Raw genomic sequence first — 21,567 nt, 5'->3', positions numbered from 1 at the left:
GAAAATAGAACGCCACACCCTCACCCGTCTATTCAGGGGTGGGCCGCCAATTTTTAACAAGGGGCTCGCTGGTGGTGGTGGTAGGGGTGGTGGAGAGGGGTTTTTATTATTATTTTGTTTTAAGTATCCAAAATACATAATAATTAAAAAATAATAAAAAATACTTGATATGCGCATCAAACGACAAAATATACGAGTAGATGACTTTTTTTTTAAACAAATTAAATATTTAATTTTACTTGTAAATTTATCTCTCGAGAAATTTCAAAAGGCAACAAATTAAGTTTCAGGATACATTTAAACCAACCACTGAATTTGCATTTATTTACTAATTTAATCAGAGAATATATTGATTTCTCTTAATTTAACACGGGGCTCGACGGTCCAAGTCAAATTTAACAAGGGGCTCGCGCGAGCCCCTCCGAGCCCCCTGCATCCCACCGCTGCGTCTATCCTGACACACGCTCCTGGCTTCCTTCACATCATACATCTAGTCATACATGCCCAACTGTAATAATATAAGAAAATACAATTATAAGAACATATTTTTGTCATTTGAGTGTTTTCAAAGAACCTGTAATAAAAAAAATCATAGTATGAAATTGGAGTTCCGTTGGTTTATGCAATTTTACACGGCTGCGTAACTAACATTACATTTTTTTGCGAAATAAAATTACTCGCCCGTGAAAGATATCCCAAATCCGCCACTGCAATAACTTCATATCTAATTTAAACATCACTCTTCCATTTTTTCCCTACATTTTTAAGTATTGTTCCAAATATTTAAGCTGACGTATATTATTACATAAAAGTATATTGCCTACTTTTTTAAGTATGTACAATAAAACCAGGACAGCTACATATGTCGTCTGCTATAATGTAAATTAATTGTTTTTTATTAATCTTTTATTAATATTACTTTTATATCTTATCTTTCTCGTTTCCTTTAACATGGAATATGAATACACACACACACACACACACATATATATATATATATATATATATATATATATATATATATATATATATATATACATATATATATATATATATATATATATATATATATATATATATATATATATATATATATATATATATATCAGTTGTCAAATACTTGAAAGCGGCTGGGTCAGGAGTCGGAATAATCGTCGGGTATGTGTGACGAGATGCATGAATGTAGAAGAGGCGAAGAATGTTTGCAAAGACAGAGTGGTGGGGCGTTCGATTCTCTCTGCCTACCCCTGCGGGGAAGCGGCATGATGGTTAGTTAGTTAGGTATCGATGTATGTATATAAATGATGAGTATGATGTCACTTATTTTTCGTTTTCGTTATTTATACTTTGAACTCTTTATTACTCTAAGAACCCAATGACAAAAAATTGCTTAGTCAGCAGTTTATCGGGATATTTTACTGTCGTCTATTTTTGTGTTTTTATTTATATAATTAAGAAACGTCCTAAAGCTTAGAGTGAAATAAAAGACATCCTTTTCATAGGTAAAGGACGAGATTTAAAATGAGATGTTATTAAACTCACGAAAATCAATATACCACAATTAAATGAATAAATCAGTACAAAAATGCCATAATTAAATAATGACATTTTTGTAACGTAAAATATTTTTAAAACAATCAGTAATAAGTATGTGTATTTTCTTTTGTTGACGCCCTCAGAGCCTATCTTTCGTCTGACCTATTAACGGCACCGCCTGGAAGTGAAGCGATTTCGTCACAATTCAGTGGTGGCTCGTTAATAATCTCTCAAAGATTAATCTTTAAAATAATGGAGAAATAATAAGGAGAATGAGTGACTCAAAAGTTTCAACAATTTACTTAAAAAAATATTGTTAAATATTTTACAACAGTCAAATATATTCACGTAATCTCAAACCTATTGATAAATCCAAATTAATAATTATTTGATTGCCACAAAGTGACTTTTTTGTTGTTGATGGGAGTTGCGTTTATTAATTATCTTGCTTAATTATTATGATAAGTTTCATGGATATAATAGTGGATTTAGGTTGCTTCCAGCTAAACCACAATGTGTCTGTCTGCCTAATCATTAAATAAAATTATTGCTAGTTAAACAAGTACAGTTACAAATGGCTAAAATGTGTGGGAATTCAATGACCAAATATAGAATTGTGTGTTTAAATATAGAGTTCAATCGATTATGTGTAAAAAATATCGGTATTTGCCGAGTAAAATTAAAATAAAAAATGGATAGGTATTATTAGCACAAAGTGACTGCCGAATCAATTAATAAAACTTATTTATAAACATATGAAAACAATTTTGATATTTTTGTTCATTCAAAAAGTATTTTTTTAATGTGGTATTGTGTGACGGTGTGAAGGTCCTAGGGCGAAAGGGAGGTAGATAAATGTGGAAATTATAAGTAGAGCTGATTTAAAATTTGAACAGTGTGCTATCCGTGTAAACCAGTGATGCCCAATGTTTACGATTAAGGTCGCTTGGAGCGATCAAGAATTTTAAATGGTTTAAAAGCTGATTGAAGTACTTTGAGAGTCGAGGGAAATGAAATAAAAGTGCTTTATAGCAGTGATTTTATAAATGTGGTAAAAAGAGGCACAAGTAAGGTGTCGTGAGTGAGACGATTTCCTAGAGGGTGGTGAGCAAAAAAATTGGGAACCTCTGGTATGAAATTATATAATATATCCAACATTTTTTAAAAATAATTATCTAATTGTACGCCACTGTGCTTTTTAACGAGTAGTATGTTAGAGCAGTCAGCATATTCTAGGTGAACGTTTATAAAATAAGTCTCATCGGCAATTATTATATTTTTAACTGCTTTCGTCATTATAAATGTGGCTCGCTAATTTTACATTTGCAGTATATTATTTTTTAAAAAAAATCGCATTTCACATAACGTAAAATAAAAACAAAAATATGTTGCGCCCAACGTGGGGCTCGAACCCACGACCCTGAGATTAAGAGTCTCATGCTCTACCGACTGAGCTAGCCGGGCAGATGGTGATCTTGCCAATATTACTATATTTAAACCTTTGTATGCTTTTAAGCTCAAGTAGACTAAAAACTTTTGAAAATGTGGATAAGTACGAACGTACGAAAACATTTTTGTTTGTTAAATGTAGCCGTGGATATACAGATATGTGAATATAACGTAAGAAATAGAATAAAAGAGAATTTTGTCTGTTATATGAGCATTTTGTAGCGGAATTCGTACTAAATATGCGAGGTGCGGCATTATTGTAAACGTGACTTTATTGGAACATTGCCAAGCGCTCCTAACTTAACGCATACCTTTACTCCAACACAATAACAACCTAATACATATTATAGCGTTATATAAATATTATCGGGTAGATATAAAAACGATAGGGATCATACTTATACCTCTCAGATATCTACTAGGTATATATCTTCCTGTTGAGTAGACAAACGCAGAATTTAACCCTCATTTGGTAGCGGTATGATAACCGCCCGTTATTGGTCAACCGAGGGATATAAGTTAACTGCGCAATAAAAAAGCGTTCGGTCACCCCTTGCGTAATTTCGGTTACCGTATGAATTAATTCATTTTTCATTTAATAATAATAATAATAATAATAATAAAACCCTTATCCGCACCCCAATGGTGCATAGGGCACTGTGTCATATAAACTCAGTGTTATCTTGATCGTTTACACATGAAGGAAAGGTGATCAGCCCTCCGCTTCAGGTACCAGTCCATGGTAATATTGAATAAATATTACAATGAAAAAAAAAAAAAATTCATTAGAAATATTTTATAATCATCACGCTGTTTCCTTGCAGATGTAGGTAGGGAGGATAGAATGTCAAGCAACTACATTAATAATAATAAAAAATCACGTCTTTCACATTCATGTTACATAATTATTTTTTTGACATCTCAACTAAGATGAAGAAGAATATGGAAGTGTGAATATTAATAGTGCGGTTTTCAATCATGGGTAGAATTGGTGTATGTAACAAGTGTGGGAAGTGATCACTTAAACCAGCCTATGATGGTCGTAAGCCCAGTAAATGCCCAGACTTCCATATTCTTCTTCATCTTTGTTGAGATGTCAAAATAAAATATGAATAATAACTCCTATAATTGGAGATAATCCAGATTTCTGAAGTGTTTGGACATACTCGAAATGTTGTATTTACATAAAATATAAGAACATACAACGATTGCGCCGACTCCTTACCTATCCACTTTTATGTATTAGGTGAATCTGCTCATATCACTTTTTATTCGGCCTTTCTCGGCTTCTATCTCATCCACATACGTATTGTAAACCATTTCTACTGTTTCTTTGTTCATTCGTTTTTCATCTCATACTTTGTGATTTTTATATCTTTGTTCAAGAGACAGTAAAACAATGGTGCACCCACCCCAAACAAAAGCTGAAAAATCTGTTTTTTTATTATTATATACGCTACGTATTAACTAAAAAAATCCCGTAAATCTCTGAATACGTAGTTTTATTAAAATCACCCGTAATCCCGGCAAAACGAAGGAAAATCCCTTATTTCGAGGAGACAGGGGAAGAGTGAGATGGCAACACCCGAGACGTACGAGCAGTATGGCGAAGGGGGAACAGTGTGAAGAGAGAATGAGAGAGGGAGAGGTAAGATCACTTAATATTTTACGCTTTCATTCCCGTCAAACAATCTTACTGTACACTTATTCGTCTTCCCGGTGAACGGTTTATCAAACCTATCGAACTTTGGGAAAACGACGTCACAGTTTCGTACGTCACAATTCGTACACATCAGCAGTTCTTTTATTTTTTTTTCAAAAAATGATAGTAATATTAGTATATAACCACTCACCGAGATTTTTATGTCTACCGAATTCAAGACGTACCTGTCTCTTCGTCAGGACGAAGAGACGAGTCCTGATGAAGAGACGGGTGTGTCTCGAAACCGGTAGACATAAACATTTCGGTGAGTGGTTATATACTAATATTATTAACATTTTTGTAAAAAAAATGCAATTGTACTAGTTTTTGTGAGACTGTTTCTTCTTCTTCCTGGCTACATCCCAACTTATCGTCATTGTTTATATACATACTAATATTATTAACATATTTGTAAAAAAATAAAAAAGTAAAAATGACCAACCACAAAGTAAATGCATTAAATATTAATAATATTGAGAATAGTACAATTGTGCTCATTTATTTAGTTAGGCATTTTTAAACAAAATATTGAAAAGAACTCTGCATTTCTACGAAAAAGAGAAACTTTAACATACAAAAAGAAACTTACAATTTTTTTAGGCTACGATTGACAAACTGACCCCTTGTGAATCTTTCACCAAGCCAAAGTGTTGAAGCATTTTCCCCTTTTCCATTCAAGGCCAACTGTCATTACTATCAGACCAAGGCCGGGATACAAACGATAAAAATTATCCTGAATACGGTAGCCGCATGTCAAAATGACCCATTTCACCATTCGACCAACCACAAAACACAATGAACTATTTTCGGCTTTTGGCGACGTGCCGTCATTTGATTTACCTATTTCGGCTACTTTCCTAACGATTAAATAACTTCCTTTCGGTAGCACTTTATAAAAAAGGTTTGATAGCGTGTATTGAGCTTCTGGAAAATTTATACAATTTTTCAAATATTTTAATAAGTGCCAATGTTTTGATGGCTCAACGATTAGGAATTGGGTTTTTTGAACTGGCGCAAATTTTCATTTAGTTGATGCTAATTTGACGCAGTTACTTAATACGAATATCTTTTAAAGTAAAATATTTATTTAAAAAATCTTGAGTGTGATATTCGCATAAGTGCGCTTTTGTGATATTTGACCTAATATTGAGATGGTAAAAATGTTTGTCTTATAAAATATGTAATATTTTTTAGGTATATTGGTACTCGTATAATCAAAAATATTCTAAAAATAAATTAAAATAAAATTATAACAAGTATAAATATTTTCGTTTTTAGTAAAGATCACATCCTACAGATGTCATTTTTTCAAATATTGATAAGGCATGTATTTATTGCCTGTTTTAATTTTATTTTAAAATAAATATATCACCTTAAACACATTTAAAATAAATAAGATTATATTTAACATCTGTGGTACGGAATTCTTGTTAGTTAATAAAATCGCTACATTGGGGCTAATCAATGCTTTTTATATTGGTAGGTAATCACATTATATTTTAAGTAGGCACTGCATACATCAATGCTTTCAACGTGGAAAATTTTATAAGAATATAAAAATATATGAAAAATTTATAAACCGAAAACACGACATTAAAAAAATGAAAAAAACCTAAAAAAAATGATAATGAATAAAAATATAAAAATCTAGAAAAACAAAAGTCCTGTAAAAACGCTGGATATTTACAAATAAATATAATGAAAGTCCTGTGAAGACACGTAAAATTTTGAAATTATTAATAAAGAAAGTTAAAAAGTTATCTACGTTTGATTTGGACTTTGTCAATTAAAATTGTTAAGAATTAAAATTAAGATAAAAAATAAATCATAGAAATGATATATGGTAGTACTTGTAATAGGAAATTTAAAAACAAGGTGTAATTTTGTATGACGACAGTGCTTTGTCGTTCCGACATGATCGTACAATCGAAAAATTTACTTGTTCCCTGTCAATTCGTTCGACGGAACAGGGTCTGAGGTGTTCCGGTGGAAAAACCCCAAATTCGGGTGGAGGGGAAGCGGAAACAGGAGGAAGAAGAACGAAGAAGTGAGTAGGTAAGAATTTATCATGTTTATTACGCCGAATCATCTCCTCTCTTGCCTTGCCATTGCTCTTTCTCATCCGGCACTTGGCTGAGGGGGGGGGGGGAGGGGGTGAAGGAGGGAGGGAGGGAGGGAGGGAGACAGAATGAGAAGATAAGAGGGGTGGAGGTAATGGGTTGAGAGGAAGGCAGGGGGAATTCCGAGAAAGGAAAAGCGGAAAATCCTAAAGACATCTGATGGAAAATGTTCCAAATCTGGGGAGAGGGGGGAACGGTTGGACTGGTTTTTATATCTGAAACGCTAGAGAAATGCGAATGGAAGACAAAGTAAATATACAAACAAAGAAAATTATAATATTAAGAACAAAATACGGAGAAAAACCAGTCATTCTACATATCATAGTCGTACAGGAGAAAGTGACCAACTACCAAAACGTAAAATGTTCAGGAGGGCCATATAAGTCACTATTGCTTGGCAAGAAAATAAATACCAACGCAGTTAGTCATTTTTAACTAGTCAATATATTATACTTCCAAGTTTAAAATCTTTTGGGATTTTTTCAGGGCAATATTAAGCTAGTAAGATATCAAATAGACAATGATCACGTTTTTGTAAAACAATGCACTTGGTCACTTTCTCCTGTATGACTACGATATGTACACGTATGTATAACTGCATGACGCTATTATTTAACAATAAATACTAAATTTCGCCTCCGTAGCGTAATGGTCAGCACGCTCGGATACCGTTCTGGAGGTCTCGGGTTCGATTCCCAGAGGAGAGTCTAATAAATACAAGTGATTTTTTCACTGAAACATTAATTCAATATTACCCTGGAGCGGAGAGCTGATCACCTTTCCTTCGTGTGTTAACGATATAGGGCACTGCATCATATGACACTGCGTTTATATGATGCAGTGCCCTATGCACCATTGGGGTGCGGATAAGGGTTCGAATGAATGAAAATACAAAATGTTTGCATTAAATGTTAAGTCGAACACAGATTTCTTGAGTGTACTAAGTTGTATTTTATTGTTAAAAAAACACATGATAATCAATATTCTGTAATAATCAATATTTACTATATAAAATTAAATTAAAAATTAAAACAAGTTTTTGTATTTATTTAATTACAAATGATTTAATTACAAAGTTATATGATTATAATGATAATGTTATACACAAGTGCGATCTGGGAAGTGAAAACTTCCGAATCACCTCACTAAGGTTTAGTTAGAAAGTGAGTTTCCCGCCAGAAGCACCCCCTCTCCGGTTACTCCACCCTTGTCCTTCTAGACCCACCCCACCGCTAAAGTCCACTCAGAGCCAAACCAAAGGGTGAGTCAAGTTATCCTAAGTAATTAAAGTTATTTTCTATAGGGAGATAGATACACATTCGTGCACAGAGAGAGAAAGGGTATCAAACGGTCTAAATTAGGGATTTTAGGGTAGAAGATAATACCTATGGATGTATAAATATAATATGTTTATATTAACGTACATGTGTTTCGATTCTACAATGATTCCGTTAAAGTTAAACAATAAATTTAAGTATATATATATATATATATATATATATATATATATATATATATATATATATATATATATATATATATATATATATATATATATATAAAACGTGGTAATATTTTTCTTTGTAAATTGGGTGTAAATAATATGTAAAGTGTGTGTATAATAATAAAATAAACAATGTGTTGCTTTGTAATTAAAGTTCATAATTAAAGTTTATTCTTAATTTATCTTTATAATATTTTTCTATCTATCTATCTGATTCTGACAGTTCAGAATATTATATTTTTTCTATCTGATGTCTTTTGTTTTTTTCAGTGCGACGCATGCGACATCTGGTGGTAGAACTGTTTTATGTAGGTACTATTTGTAAGTACTTAATAAAATGTATAGGTAGGTACCTAGGTATTTTATTTCATATATATATATATATATATATATATATATATATATATATATATATATATATATATATATATATACATATAAAGGGTAATTAGTTAGTAATTAGCTACTGCTAATGAATGGATTCTATATTTACTTTATTTAATGAAAATATTTTTATGAAAAGCAACAGTTGACTTAAGAAAATATCCACAATATTTTGAGTGTCCGAATCATTAATACATATATATATATATATATACATACATATATATATATATATATATATATATATATATATATATATATATATATATATATTTATATATTTATATATATATTATATATATATATATATATATATATATATATATATATATATATATATATATATATATATATATATATATATATATATATATAAATATATAATTACAAGCTCTGTTATCCATATTATTAGTCTGTCCATATTATTAGTTTGGTTGGAAGATATTGCTTAAAAGCAACTAACTCTCCAGTACACATTTATTCTGCAAAAAAACTCACGAGACATACGATACATATCCACCAAATAAATAAACAACAAACGTAAATGACATCAAACAATTCCAAGGCGTAATGTGTCACAATACGCAATACTTATAGTATTAAGTGAATTTCCGCCCACCGACCGCTTTGATTATGCCGTCTGCCGCCCCCGCCCCGGCCTGCCGCCCGCGCACAAATAGATTTAGTCGCTATATTAGCAGTCGCGGGTGCCTGAGTCACCCCCGCCCTCGTGCTTGCCCAAACTCCGCGCTGGAAGTGGAAACGTCAATTTGCCGCCCAGCCGCCCACGCGGCGCTAGGGCGGGGGCGGAAAACTGCGCTCAATCTGTGCCCAAATGGTGATCCGATGGCGAAAAATGAAAAAAATTATCACGATTAAATAAGTGTTTTACATAGTTTTACGATTAAATAATATGTGGACAAAATACAGACCGATTTTTTTTTAAATTTAAGTTTTACTTCGTAAATACCATTATTTCTAAAAACTACTGTGACACGTGATTCGATGCATTCCGTATCATTTTCAAACACCGTCATTACGGAACACGTGTCACACTAGATTTTAAGAAATAGTGGTATTTACTTAGTAAAACTTTAAATGAAAATGGATAGATTTTACCACAAATGGAGGCCGAATCAATCAACGAATAATTTTATTTTAATGACCTGATGATGGAATGATTATTCCGGAACCGGTAGTCACGTACCAGTGTTTATTAAAGTGGTATTACTCAAAGTGAACGATGAATTACAAAGAGGGTGTTATATTAAAATACCACGAAGTTGACAATGCTTTAATTTACAAAAAATGGTCACACTCAAAATGTTGTAAATAAAGTAACTGTTCAAATACTTAGCTACTTAAAAAAATTAAAATCATGTTTTCAGGCGGCGTACAAGTGTGTGAATTGAATCCAAGATTCGGACCTTACATACAAATATAAAGAGTCTTTGCTTACTAAAAGCTTTCCCTATTCCAACATAGATATCGGTAGTGAACTCACGTGAACTGTGTCAACCGATGAGGGACAGTTTTGGTTATATGGCAATAAACAGTATTGCCGAATTTGGAGTGGAAAAAACCCAGAAGCCTTTGTCAAGACGCACTTACATTCATTAAAAGTCACCATTTGGTGTGCTTTATAGCCAGGTGGAATGAAAAGAAAGAAATACGATGCTGACCAGATTTCACGGTCAATGGAGAGCGCTACAGAACTATTATTACTGACTTCTTCGTACAACAGTTGAATGGCATTGATGTGACAGAGCTGTGGTTTCAATAAGATGGCACAATATGCCACTCACCAATTTTTAAAAAGTTACGCAATTTGAATTTGCATAACTCACCTTTTTAATCATAAAAAGTCTTTCAATAAGTTACATTTTTTTTACAAATGAAAGCCCATTTTATGAAGTAAAAAATAGGTATGTCAAATACATTTTATCATAATTTCGCCTTTATTGCTTTTTGATGAAATGCAAATCGATGCATTTGAGTCTACATACCTCAAACGTATATTTTTCAATCACAATTCGTTCCCCTATCAGTTGGAAATTGAAATTTTAATACAGTTTTTAATCAAATCACTGAAAAGCCATTACTTCTCCAAATGAAGGCTTTACATTTGATGTTTCATTATTGGAAATAATTTACTTTCAAATGAAGAGATAGTTGTTACTAGAGCTAAAACAATGTATGTCCATTTTTAACAAAACAAATTTATGAAAAAAAATACAAGCAGATAACAGTACGTTATACAATTATAATTTTTTTTCGGATTCAGGATTCGGACCTCAGATACTAATAAAAAAAATTCTGCTCAGTAAACAAAAAGTTTCTTTTCATCTCACCAATAGATGTCTCTAGTGAAGTTCTAGTGATTCAAAAGCAATGTTTCAAAATTGGTTCATATATACAGAACTTCCAAGAATTTGAGTAGTGTGGTTGTCATTAATGGGTAGAATTGGTGAATGTTATACGTGTGTAAAAAGATCACTTAAACCAACCCATGACGGTCGTCAGCCCCGTAAATGTAAAGACTTCCATATTCTTCTTCATCTTTGATGAGATGTCAAAAAGTAACATGAAAAATACTCCTATAATTGGAGAAAATACAGATTTGTGAACAAGTATTTGGACATACTCAAAATGTCTTTATATAATTACTTGTATGAGTACTTTTAGATCAAGGATTGAAAAAAATATTTAAAATAATAAAAAAAAACAGATATATTATACATGAACTTTTCCTCACAACATTTTGGTGTGTCCTCGTTCACAAATCCTGATTTAGCTACTATGGAGTTATTTTTACATTTATGTCTCAAAATAGATGAAGAAGAATATGGAAATCTGTGTAATTTACAGGGTTTATGACTTGTCAATGGCTGTTTAAGTGATTAATTTATACACCTGCCACAATCACTATTCTACCCATGGTTGACAACCACACTAGTCAAATTCTCCAAAATCTTATATATATATATATATATATTAAAATATTCGCAAACTGTGTGATTTCACTGGAGTAATCTATGGTTGGTTTGAGAAACCTTTTATTTAGCTGAGATCCTTTATTTAGATGTGTGCAAAATATGGTGAATGATGCATGTGTGTAATGTGATCAGTTGACCAGCGTTTGACAGGTCATGAGCTCTGTAAATACGCAGACTTCCATATTCTTCTTCATCTACTTTGAGATGTTAAAATGTAAAAATAACTCCTATGTGGAGAAACCTAGATTTATGAACAAGGATTTATCCATACCCAAAAATCGGTAGTGTAAAGGCAAAGGGGTATATCTGTCTCAGATCAAATTTTATAGGAGAGCAGAAACAAACTTGTGAAATTAAATAACTCATTTGTTATATCTAAACCAAATAAGTATTGCAACAACAGCTATATCCTTTTGCCGGATTATGGAATACACTATTTTAGATACGAAAATGAAAATACGAAAATAAAAAATTTGACAGATATACCCCTTTGCCATTATTCTACCGATATATACACTTAAGTTTTATATATTTTAATTTTGCCACTGATCTTCGTGTCTGGGTTTTTCATATAGAATTTTCAGGCATTCTGAGATGACTGCAGCCTTGTTTACTTGCCCCACGCTTCACATCGCAGATCCGATCACACAGGTCCACACCCAGATATTTGAATTTTTCCACCTGTTCTACTAAGATGAAAAACAATTATAATAATAGTACATTTTTACGAAAATAAAATCATTTAAAAGGCAAGAAGAATATTGAAAGCGCAAATCAAGACAATAATACAAAAGCACCGAAAAAATCATGTATCATCCCTCAACCCTCCCCCCCGGGATGGTAATAAAATTATTAGGTCCGTATAAAACCAAAATATGAAGAGACACATTATTTTTTGCCGCCCCCTGTATAATACATAGTAGGTATATTCTTCTCTGGTCCGCTGGGACCAACACAAAGCTTGTTTTCTTGCGATGAGATCCAGAGACACACCCAACACTTTCTGATCACCCTATCTCTTTTCAAAGCGATGGGTGGCTAGGAAAAAAGAGGGAGCTACAAACTGTAAAAATAATAAAATTGATTTTAACAATATTTTGAATTTACATAAATTTCATTTAGTAAATATCACTATTTATAAATATATTTTGTCCGCCTCCGTAGTGTAATGGTCAGCACGCTCGGCTACCGTTCTGGAGGTCCCGGGTTCGATTCCCAAGGGGGGTAAAATAAATATAAGTGATTTTTTTACTGAAAAATTTATTCAATATTACCCTGGACTGGTACCTGAAGCGGAGGGCTGATCACCTTTCCTTCATTTGTAAACGATCAAGATAACACTGCGTTTATATGACGCAGTGCCCTATGCACCATTGGGGTGCGGATAAGGGTTTTATTATTTATTATTTTAAATATATTTTGTGTCACGTGTTTCGATGTATTAAGCATCATTATCAAACACCGTATATAAAGCCTAGTATAAATTTCAGAGTTGTGTCCTTGGGTTGTTGAAGAATGAATAGGGGCTCTATCTTATTTTTATTTATTATTACCACAAAGTTACTGCTGAATCAATTAAACAAAAAATATATATTTGATAAATTAGGGAAATAATTGAAAGAAGAAGAAAATATCTCCTAGAACCAATTCATCTTCAAGGATACAACTATAATATTTATACTTAACTTCACTTACGGTATTTAAAAATGATACGGAATGCATTAAAACACGTTTCACAATAAATTTGAAGTAATAGTGGTATTTACCATGTTAAATAAACAATGGATCGATATTACTACAAAGTGATTACCGAATCAATTATTGAAACAATATTTTGTCTTATTTTTGTTTACATATGATGTATTCGAATCCAATGTAGCAAGATTTTTTAGACTTCTCAGTATTTAAAAAATATTCAAATTAGGATGGTAATATGATAAAGTACAAAATCCAAAACATAGAAACACGACAAAAACCTAATTCATACCTCTGTTAATCAAAATTACTTTAATTAATATGGAACAAAGTTGTACAACCTGCTTTTATAATCCATAAAGTCATTAAATAATAAAGCTACGTATGTATAAAAGAGTTATTCACAAATAGATAATGGTGGTGACATAATCTGAATTAGATCGCATCATTTGGCCATGTCGTATTTAAATTTCACAAACAATTATCTTTTTACATAATTTTATTTATAAGTATTGTAAAATATGCAGTCGGCGAAGAAAAACCAAGTGAGGGCATATCATTGTACGTTATGATTTGTAATTATGTGTATGATGGAAAATAAATGATAAATTTTTATTTTATTTATTAGTATGCCCCACAATTTGTGTTCACCCGTTACGAGTAAAAGAGACAGCAATAAAACAAAAGCTACCCACAGAAGTCTGCCGTCTCCCCGTGAACACACACCGACACGATACTGTTGATAAATAAATCACATTTCCCGGCTCCATTTTCCGACCTTATGTGCCCCTCCCATAAGGGCCCTTTTCCTTCGCCCACCCACCGTATTCACGGACTACTTGATGTAAAGCGACGAACACTGGAAAACCAACAATGCACATAAAATAAAGTTCCACCACGTAAAAAAGATACAACAACTTCAAGCACTGCCAAAATGTTATAAAACAAATATATGTGTTTTTTGTTTCAGTGCCTTTATTTTATTTGAACAAAATTCATGACATTCGAGCAAACGTACCACCTGAAATTTCAGCTTTGAACATGAAAGAATTTAAGCACTTCTTCAAAGTGGATAAACCATTGCTTTGCTTCGAAAAATACTTTTTTGCAAATGAATCGTAATTTTTTACTTTGTGGTTTCATTCTAGTGGCAATTTTACTTGCATTATTAATTTGAAAGTTTACTTAAAAGCTGAACTTTGCGTTCCTTAGGGGTACATTTAACCACTCCATAATTTTTGTAGATAAATTTTTAGATGTAATTTTTTAAGCTTACGTGGTCAGCTGTTAAAATGGTTTCCTTGAAATCTCAGATGCAATTCCTGGCTAATTTAATATAACGACTTGTAAAATAATATGATAAATATGTTAAATTATACATGAAGAAATCATCACAACATTTTTGGTGTGTACAAATCCTTGCTTACAAATCCAGGTTTCTCGACATAGGAATTATTTTTGTAATTTTAACATCTTTACATGGGTAAAGAAGAATATGAAATTCTGGGTATTTACCAGTATTCATGGTCACCACCAATATTCATTGTCACCGCCAGTATTCATGTTCACCACCAGTATTCATGGTCACCACCAGTATTCATGGTCACCACCAGTATTCATGGTCACCACCAGTATTCATGGTCACCACCAGTATTCATGGTCACCACCAGTATTCATAGTCACCACCAGTATTCATTTTAATTTATTGATTTGGCGTTCAATTTCTAGAACTCCGTTTAAATTTATGTATTAATTTTAAATCAAACACAGATTTTTTGAGTCTACTAAGTTGTATTTTATTAACAAAAACACATAAAAAAATATATTGTGACAATTGTTTCGCCTTGTTAGGGCATTATCAAACGAATGTGTTTGATTTAAAATTAATACATAAACCAATATTCATGGTCACCACCAGTATTCATAGTCACAAATAAATAACCATATTCATAGTGTGTTTAATTTCATCGCTTTTGTCTGGCAAAATATATAATTATGAATATTACGCACTAGATGTAATTTGTATCGAGTTACGCTTCAGAGGGTTAACTTATTTAATTAGTCCCTGAGCCAGGATGGTTTTTAACCTGTTGACCCCTACGTGTCAGATTTTGTGATTCTATTTGCCTGTGCTTTCTATTTCTACTTTGGTATATTTGAAGGAATATAACGGACTTATTTATTTATCCCTTAATATCAGAGATTGTGAAACTTACATATAAAATATTGTAAATGTTATCTACTTAACCCCTGTGTCATCGATTTGAGAGGTGTCTTCTTCTTTTTCAGATTGTTGTCAACTCCTTAAAATGGCAACTGAAAATAAAAAGATTCATAAAAAATGAAAACCATGTTTTCAGACATCTCTCAGCATGTGAAATAATTCTAAAAGGAACTTGCAAACAACGCCTCTGCAAAAAAAATCTTATTCAAATCAACGATAGAGAATGCCGCGAACTCACACATTAAACGACGTTTAAATTATTTGTGTAGTGTGGTTGTCAATTATGGGTAAAATGGTGAACGTTCCATCCTCTCTCTGCCTACTGCAGAGGTAGGCAGAGAGGATGGAACACCACGCTCTTCTGTCCTGATATTCACTCCATACATTTATTCATACAAGCCCTCCGATTACGCAGACTTTTGACACCACCAGATTTTAGGTTGTGGTTAATCTGATCGTGCCAAGTCTTTTTCGGCTGTCTTCGATCTGTTCTTCAGCTCACATTCGCCACACATTCTTTCTTAGTCATTCTCTCGCCATCCATTCCAACCACATACATATCTCTGCTTCTTAATCTTTTCAATTACCCCTAGTTCAGCCCTACATTCTTTTCTTATACCTTCGTTTTTAATTCTAAAATAAAATGATTTTGTTATTTTGTGACATCTCTAGAGGTGAAGAAGAATATGGAAGTCTGGGCATTTACGAGGCTTACGACCATCATAGCATTGGTGAATGTTACGCGTGTGTAAAGTGATCATTTTATGACGTCTTACCAATGCTACCCATGATTGACAACCACACTACTCAACTTCATGGAACTTCTATATATATGGAAAATAACTCATATAATTAAAGATAATCCAGATTTGTGAACAACATTCGGACACACTCAAAATGTTGTAAAAGATTTACTTAGTTTAAAACTAACTAAGTAACCACTACGCCGCTTCCCAGCAGGGGTAGGCAGAGAGAATAGAACGCCACACCACAATCATTCTTCGCCTCTTCCACATTCATGCATCTCCTGGAGTTAGTTTATTTTTGGGGATAATGTGTAGATGAATTCATCGCAGGTCTAAGGTTAACTAATTTATTCTGAGTGAGTTGGCTCGAACTCTTCCAGGATCCGGCCAAACTTTAGCCGGAGAAACTGGGCCTTAATAGGGTACAAGTCTGGATCGAGTGGAAGGCAGACAAAGCGAAGTGTGGAACTTTGGAGCTGGATACGAGTAGTGGTATTGTGTCGTAACTGGGATCACTATCCAATCATTGTTTGAATACACTCTAGCCTACTCAATAACTCATAATTCAATATATTTCAGTTAGATTCTAATTTAAATATTTTAACGGTTAACCCGTTTTACTCGATATATATATTTTTTCAATTATGTAGTTTAAAAAAAAAAAACAAAAAAAAAATAGTTATTTTTTTTTTTTAGATGGGAATTGCATTTATTATTATAATAATGTTGTATTTTACACTATTTTTGTAATATTTTTTTTTCTGCTGATCTCACAATATACGTGAAAACATTTCACTTGTGTCGTATACAAAAACATTTAAAAAATCTATGGTTCACCTACTGTTAATTCTAAACCAATTTTGTTTTTCATTATTAACAAACCTCGTCTCTCGCGTGTTGTGAATGTCACAGATAGTGAAGTATTCTTAAATCTAACACAAAGGAAAACAGTCACTTTATCTTTTCCGGAAATTCAAAATTACGCCCTGCAAGTGAGAAAATGGGTCGAAGTAGTTCAAGGTCTACAAGCTAAAGTTGTGTTTGAGGGCTATTTTAGAATACTATGGGTTTCATTCTACAAGAAGAATTCATGATTATTTTTAACGCAAAGGAAAACACAAAAAAGCAATACAATTTAAATTTGAAGCACTAACTTTGAGATTTTCCATTTGATAATTTAAATGTAACTTTGTTTTAAAAGCACTATAAATTATATTGATTTCAAAACGAAGTTGCATTTCAATTTTAACAAAAAAACCAAAATTGAAAAATGCAAAATGCAAAAAAGGAACGCCTGAAACATTACTATCTATAAAGCAGAATAAATTAATTATAACCTATCTCCCTTTAAATCCTTACCTAATCCTTATTTACCTTCCTTGTTTGCATCAATTTTCACATTCATTAATATAGAATCTTGTTATTATTTGTTTATTCATACTGAAATCATTTTAATTATTGTTTCGGCATTCACTTTGTGGTAAGACATGATGAAATTCTAAAAGAAAACATTTGTTTTTACTACTTGAGTTTTATTTATTTTAACGACTAGTTTTAGAAGCTATAAATGCTTCCATATTCGGGTCTAAATATAAACTGATTAAATAATAAAACTTCCAAAAATAGTATTAATAAATATAACTGAAGTGGTAAAAAACATACGTCTTCGAACTGCCGTTTTTCAGTCAATTATAGCAATTTTTCGTATCTTCGTTATTTTGAAACAATATTTTTATCTAATATTGGTCATGATTTGAAAAAAAAAGTAAATTAAAAGAAATTTAATAAAAGTCACTGATGAAATCATAGTGAAAGTATAAGAAAAAATAAATTATTTAAATGTTAGTGTTGCAAGTTTCGCATAAAACGCAATGAATTCGGCTGCGTTTCTTATTTTTTTGGCACTTTTGTTCTTAATGACAGTAATTTACTGGATAAAATGATAATTTTTAATGGTCGAGGGTTTGAGTGATACAATGGTGAGCTTTTTTGTTGTTGATTTATTGATTTGGGTTTAATTTGTAGAACTCCATTTTAATTTATGTATTAATTTTAAATCAAACACAGATTTTTTGAGTTGTATTTTATTGACAAAAACACATAAAAAAATTATATTGTGACAATTATTTCGCCTTGTTAGACTTAAAAAAATTGTGTTTGATTTAAAATTAATACATAAATTTTGTTGTTGTTGTTGGACTTTTTGCTCGAAGGTCAAACTTTGAACGGGTTTTGTGAATTGGAGCGTGTATGTTAGTAAACTGAGCGATACTCGTGTCACTGGAAAGGTGGGTTAGTGGTTGATTCAATTAATTTGGCCGTAAACGCGAAAGCTAAAAGCTGATTGTAATCTTTAGTTGTGAAAACAATGACTGTGAAAAATGTGTTGAAAAGTTTCTTGTAAACAAAATTTCAGCTAACATGTCTAATAATCAAGACGACATATCGTAAAATCATGGAGCTTTATTAGTAAAAATAGGGGTAATAATAATAAAAATAATGTAAGAATTGGAGAATGTCCAAATACTCACAAATCTGGATTTTCTCTACTAATTGTTGTACTGTCCATCTCCGAAGTGTAGTGGTAAGCGCATCTGGCTGCTGGAGGTCTCGGGTTCGATTCGCTCTATAAATACCCATACTTTTCCTCATCTATGTGGAGATGTCAACAATATATTGATATATTATTAAACATTTTTGCTGACAACCGATTTCATTGCGTTTAATTTCATATTTTAAGTATATTTTAAAAATTCTTGCACGAAATATACTAATTCTGATCTCAACAGCTTTCGAAATTTAAGTAATATGGTTGAAAGTCATGGGTGGGATAGTGAATGTAATACAGTGATCATTAAAACCAACCTATGATAAATCATAATCCCAGTAATTACTTAGACTTTCCTTTTTACATTAAGGTAATGTCTTTTTTAAATTTTGAAATAAGAATAACGTTAAAATGGAATTCTACTAAATATTTCCATGTTAATGTATGAAATTACATAAGTTATAAGGAAAATTTATTGTGTTTTGGGTCTACTTTATATCTGATTTATGAGTACTTGCTACAAATGGGTTTTGTAAGTACAAAAAAATACAAGGGTATAATAAATAATTTCATTAAGGTCAAATTAATCATTTAAACGAAAAAGATTTGCGTATATGTATGTGCATATACAGCGTAGAACGGCAAATCAATATTAGGCTCCAAAAATACCGGAAAATTATAACAGGTTCAAAGTTACTGAAAGTTTAGTGACACTCTGTATATGGCACTAACTGCCGCCGTACTCACTAGATTAGATACCACCCTGTACGTTTCATTAAAGGGGTGTAGTTAGGCATGATTGAACCAAGTGGATTTTTATTTCAAAAGTACCCTCCACGTTGAATTTCGACAAAACATGGCATCAGGAGGTATGAATACGAATAATCATATCACTATTGACTTTATCGCCAGCCACTTTAAATATTAACTTTGTGCTGCATTAAAGGCAATCTTTTAATCGCTTGAATGCTAAATTTTTTCTAATACTCGTATGTATGCTGAAATTGCTCAAGATTTTTTTTTGTAAAAATAGTACAAAATTAAATTTTGCAAAATTGTCCCTTTTATGGGATGTGCACAAAATAAACAATATTTTTCCCTAATATAGACCGATTTGTGTATTTCTTTCTGTTTTTGGTGCAGATCATATCAACCTACTCAAATAAAACAGCATTTAAAAATGTGCTTTGGCATATTTTAAATAATTGCAATTTAAGAGAACAACCGAAAAAATCATTCATAAGAAAGTGTCAAGGTCGTTTAAAATTGGGTCGTCTTCGGAATTTTCACCATCGATGCGTATTTTCTTATAATTTAATATAGTAATTTTATTACTACTTTTAAAACCTTGAGTGTAACAAACATTCTCCAGAATCCGACATTGTAAGGGAAAAACAATACATTTTACAATTTTCGTATTTCTATTTTCCACTTAAAATTTGTGATATCTGTAAAAAAAATACTAAAATTTTCAAAAAAAAGCTTTCAAGTAAACTGTTTTTTTTTACTACAGACTAGTCAGGATAGTTAAATAACTAATCATCACGACGCTTCCTCTCACAGGAAGGCAGAGAGAATAGAAAGCCACACCATTCTGTCATTACAAACATACTTTGCCTCTTCTACATTCATACATCTCCTCATATATACCTGCCAATTTTCTAATTCCTAACCTGTCCACTGAAAGTATTTGATCATGATAACTTTCCTATTTTGTAATTTTAAACCATGAATTTTCAACGTAAAGGGGGATTTTATAGGGTAATGGATTAATCCATTTTACATACATTGTTTCTCGTACAAAATTCTTTGAACGAGATACAACTATATTTTTCCAGTATTACAGAAAATTTCCAAAACTTTTGTATGCATAAAATGCTTGGTTCCCTTTTGCTTAACCTTGTTTGTAGATGTTGTACATGACGGGTTATAGCAGTTTGAGCACCTACATAGCGTGCCTATGCTGTTTAGATATTCCATTTAGGGCAGATTATTAATAGAGAAACAGTATAACTGTTGTTACAGTGTTTTACCACAATAACTGCGGGTTTTCATTTCAATTACTGCCTTATATCGTTAACTAAGGAACTGAAAATAAAACATGGTAAACACAGAATCTAAACCACATATACCGAATATTTCAATTTCAGTTAAAGATTTCTCCTTATTGTTGTAGATTCAGTTGGTGAAAGAATATAAGTAAAAGCTTAAAAGTAAAAAAAAAGCTCTTCGTGAGTGACTGCTTGTAAGGAGAGACTATGATTTAGATTAGATGGGAATTGTATGTATGTAATATTTACCTATATTTTCTTAACAATTGAACACTTGAATATACCACTTAATGAGTTTTTTTTATACATACGACTAGTTTCGAAAACTTACATAAGTTTTCGAAACTAATCGTTTATATATAAATACAACTCATTAAGTGGTATATTCAAGTGTTTAATTGTTAAAAAATAATCAACATGTCATTCCACAAAGTTAATGCCGAATCAATAAATAATATTATTTACCTTGCTTATTGTGTACAAGGTTAATATATCATTAAGTGGATTTTTGTTTCTTCTAACTCAATAAAGATGTTTTATTTAAATCTGTTTTGGGAACAGGAGGAATAATATAGTGTGGGCCAATTGCAAGGTGAAAACTCCTCAGGAGAA

General features: G+C 31.9%; 1 non-coding gene across 1 annotated transcript; it reads right to left on the bottom strand.

Annotated features, from left to right (window-relative positions):
- Positions 1-2,927: 2,927 nt before the first annotated feature.
- TRNAK-CUU (transfer RNA lysine (anticodon CUU)) lies at positions 2,928-3,000 on the bottom strand. Its single transcript has one exon. It is a non-coding gene; the product is annotated as a tRNA-Lys (tRNA).
- Positions 3,001-21,567: the final 18,567 nt, after the last annotated feature.

This window comes from Brachycentrus maculatus, unplaced genomic scaffold, assembly GCF_059751285.1.
Source record: "Brachycentrus maculatus isolate JH-2025_06_01 unplaced genomic scaffold, ASM5975128v1 h1tg000169l, whole genome shotgun sequence".
In the NCBI taxonomy this organism is placed as follows: domain Eukaryota; kingdom Metazoa; phylum Arthropoda; class Insecta; order Trichoptera; family Brachycentridae; genus Brachycentrus; species Brachycentrus maculatus.
Note: the sequence above shows the minus strand (reverse complement) of the source record. Positions and strands in the feature narration are given on the sequence as shown.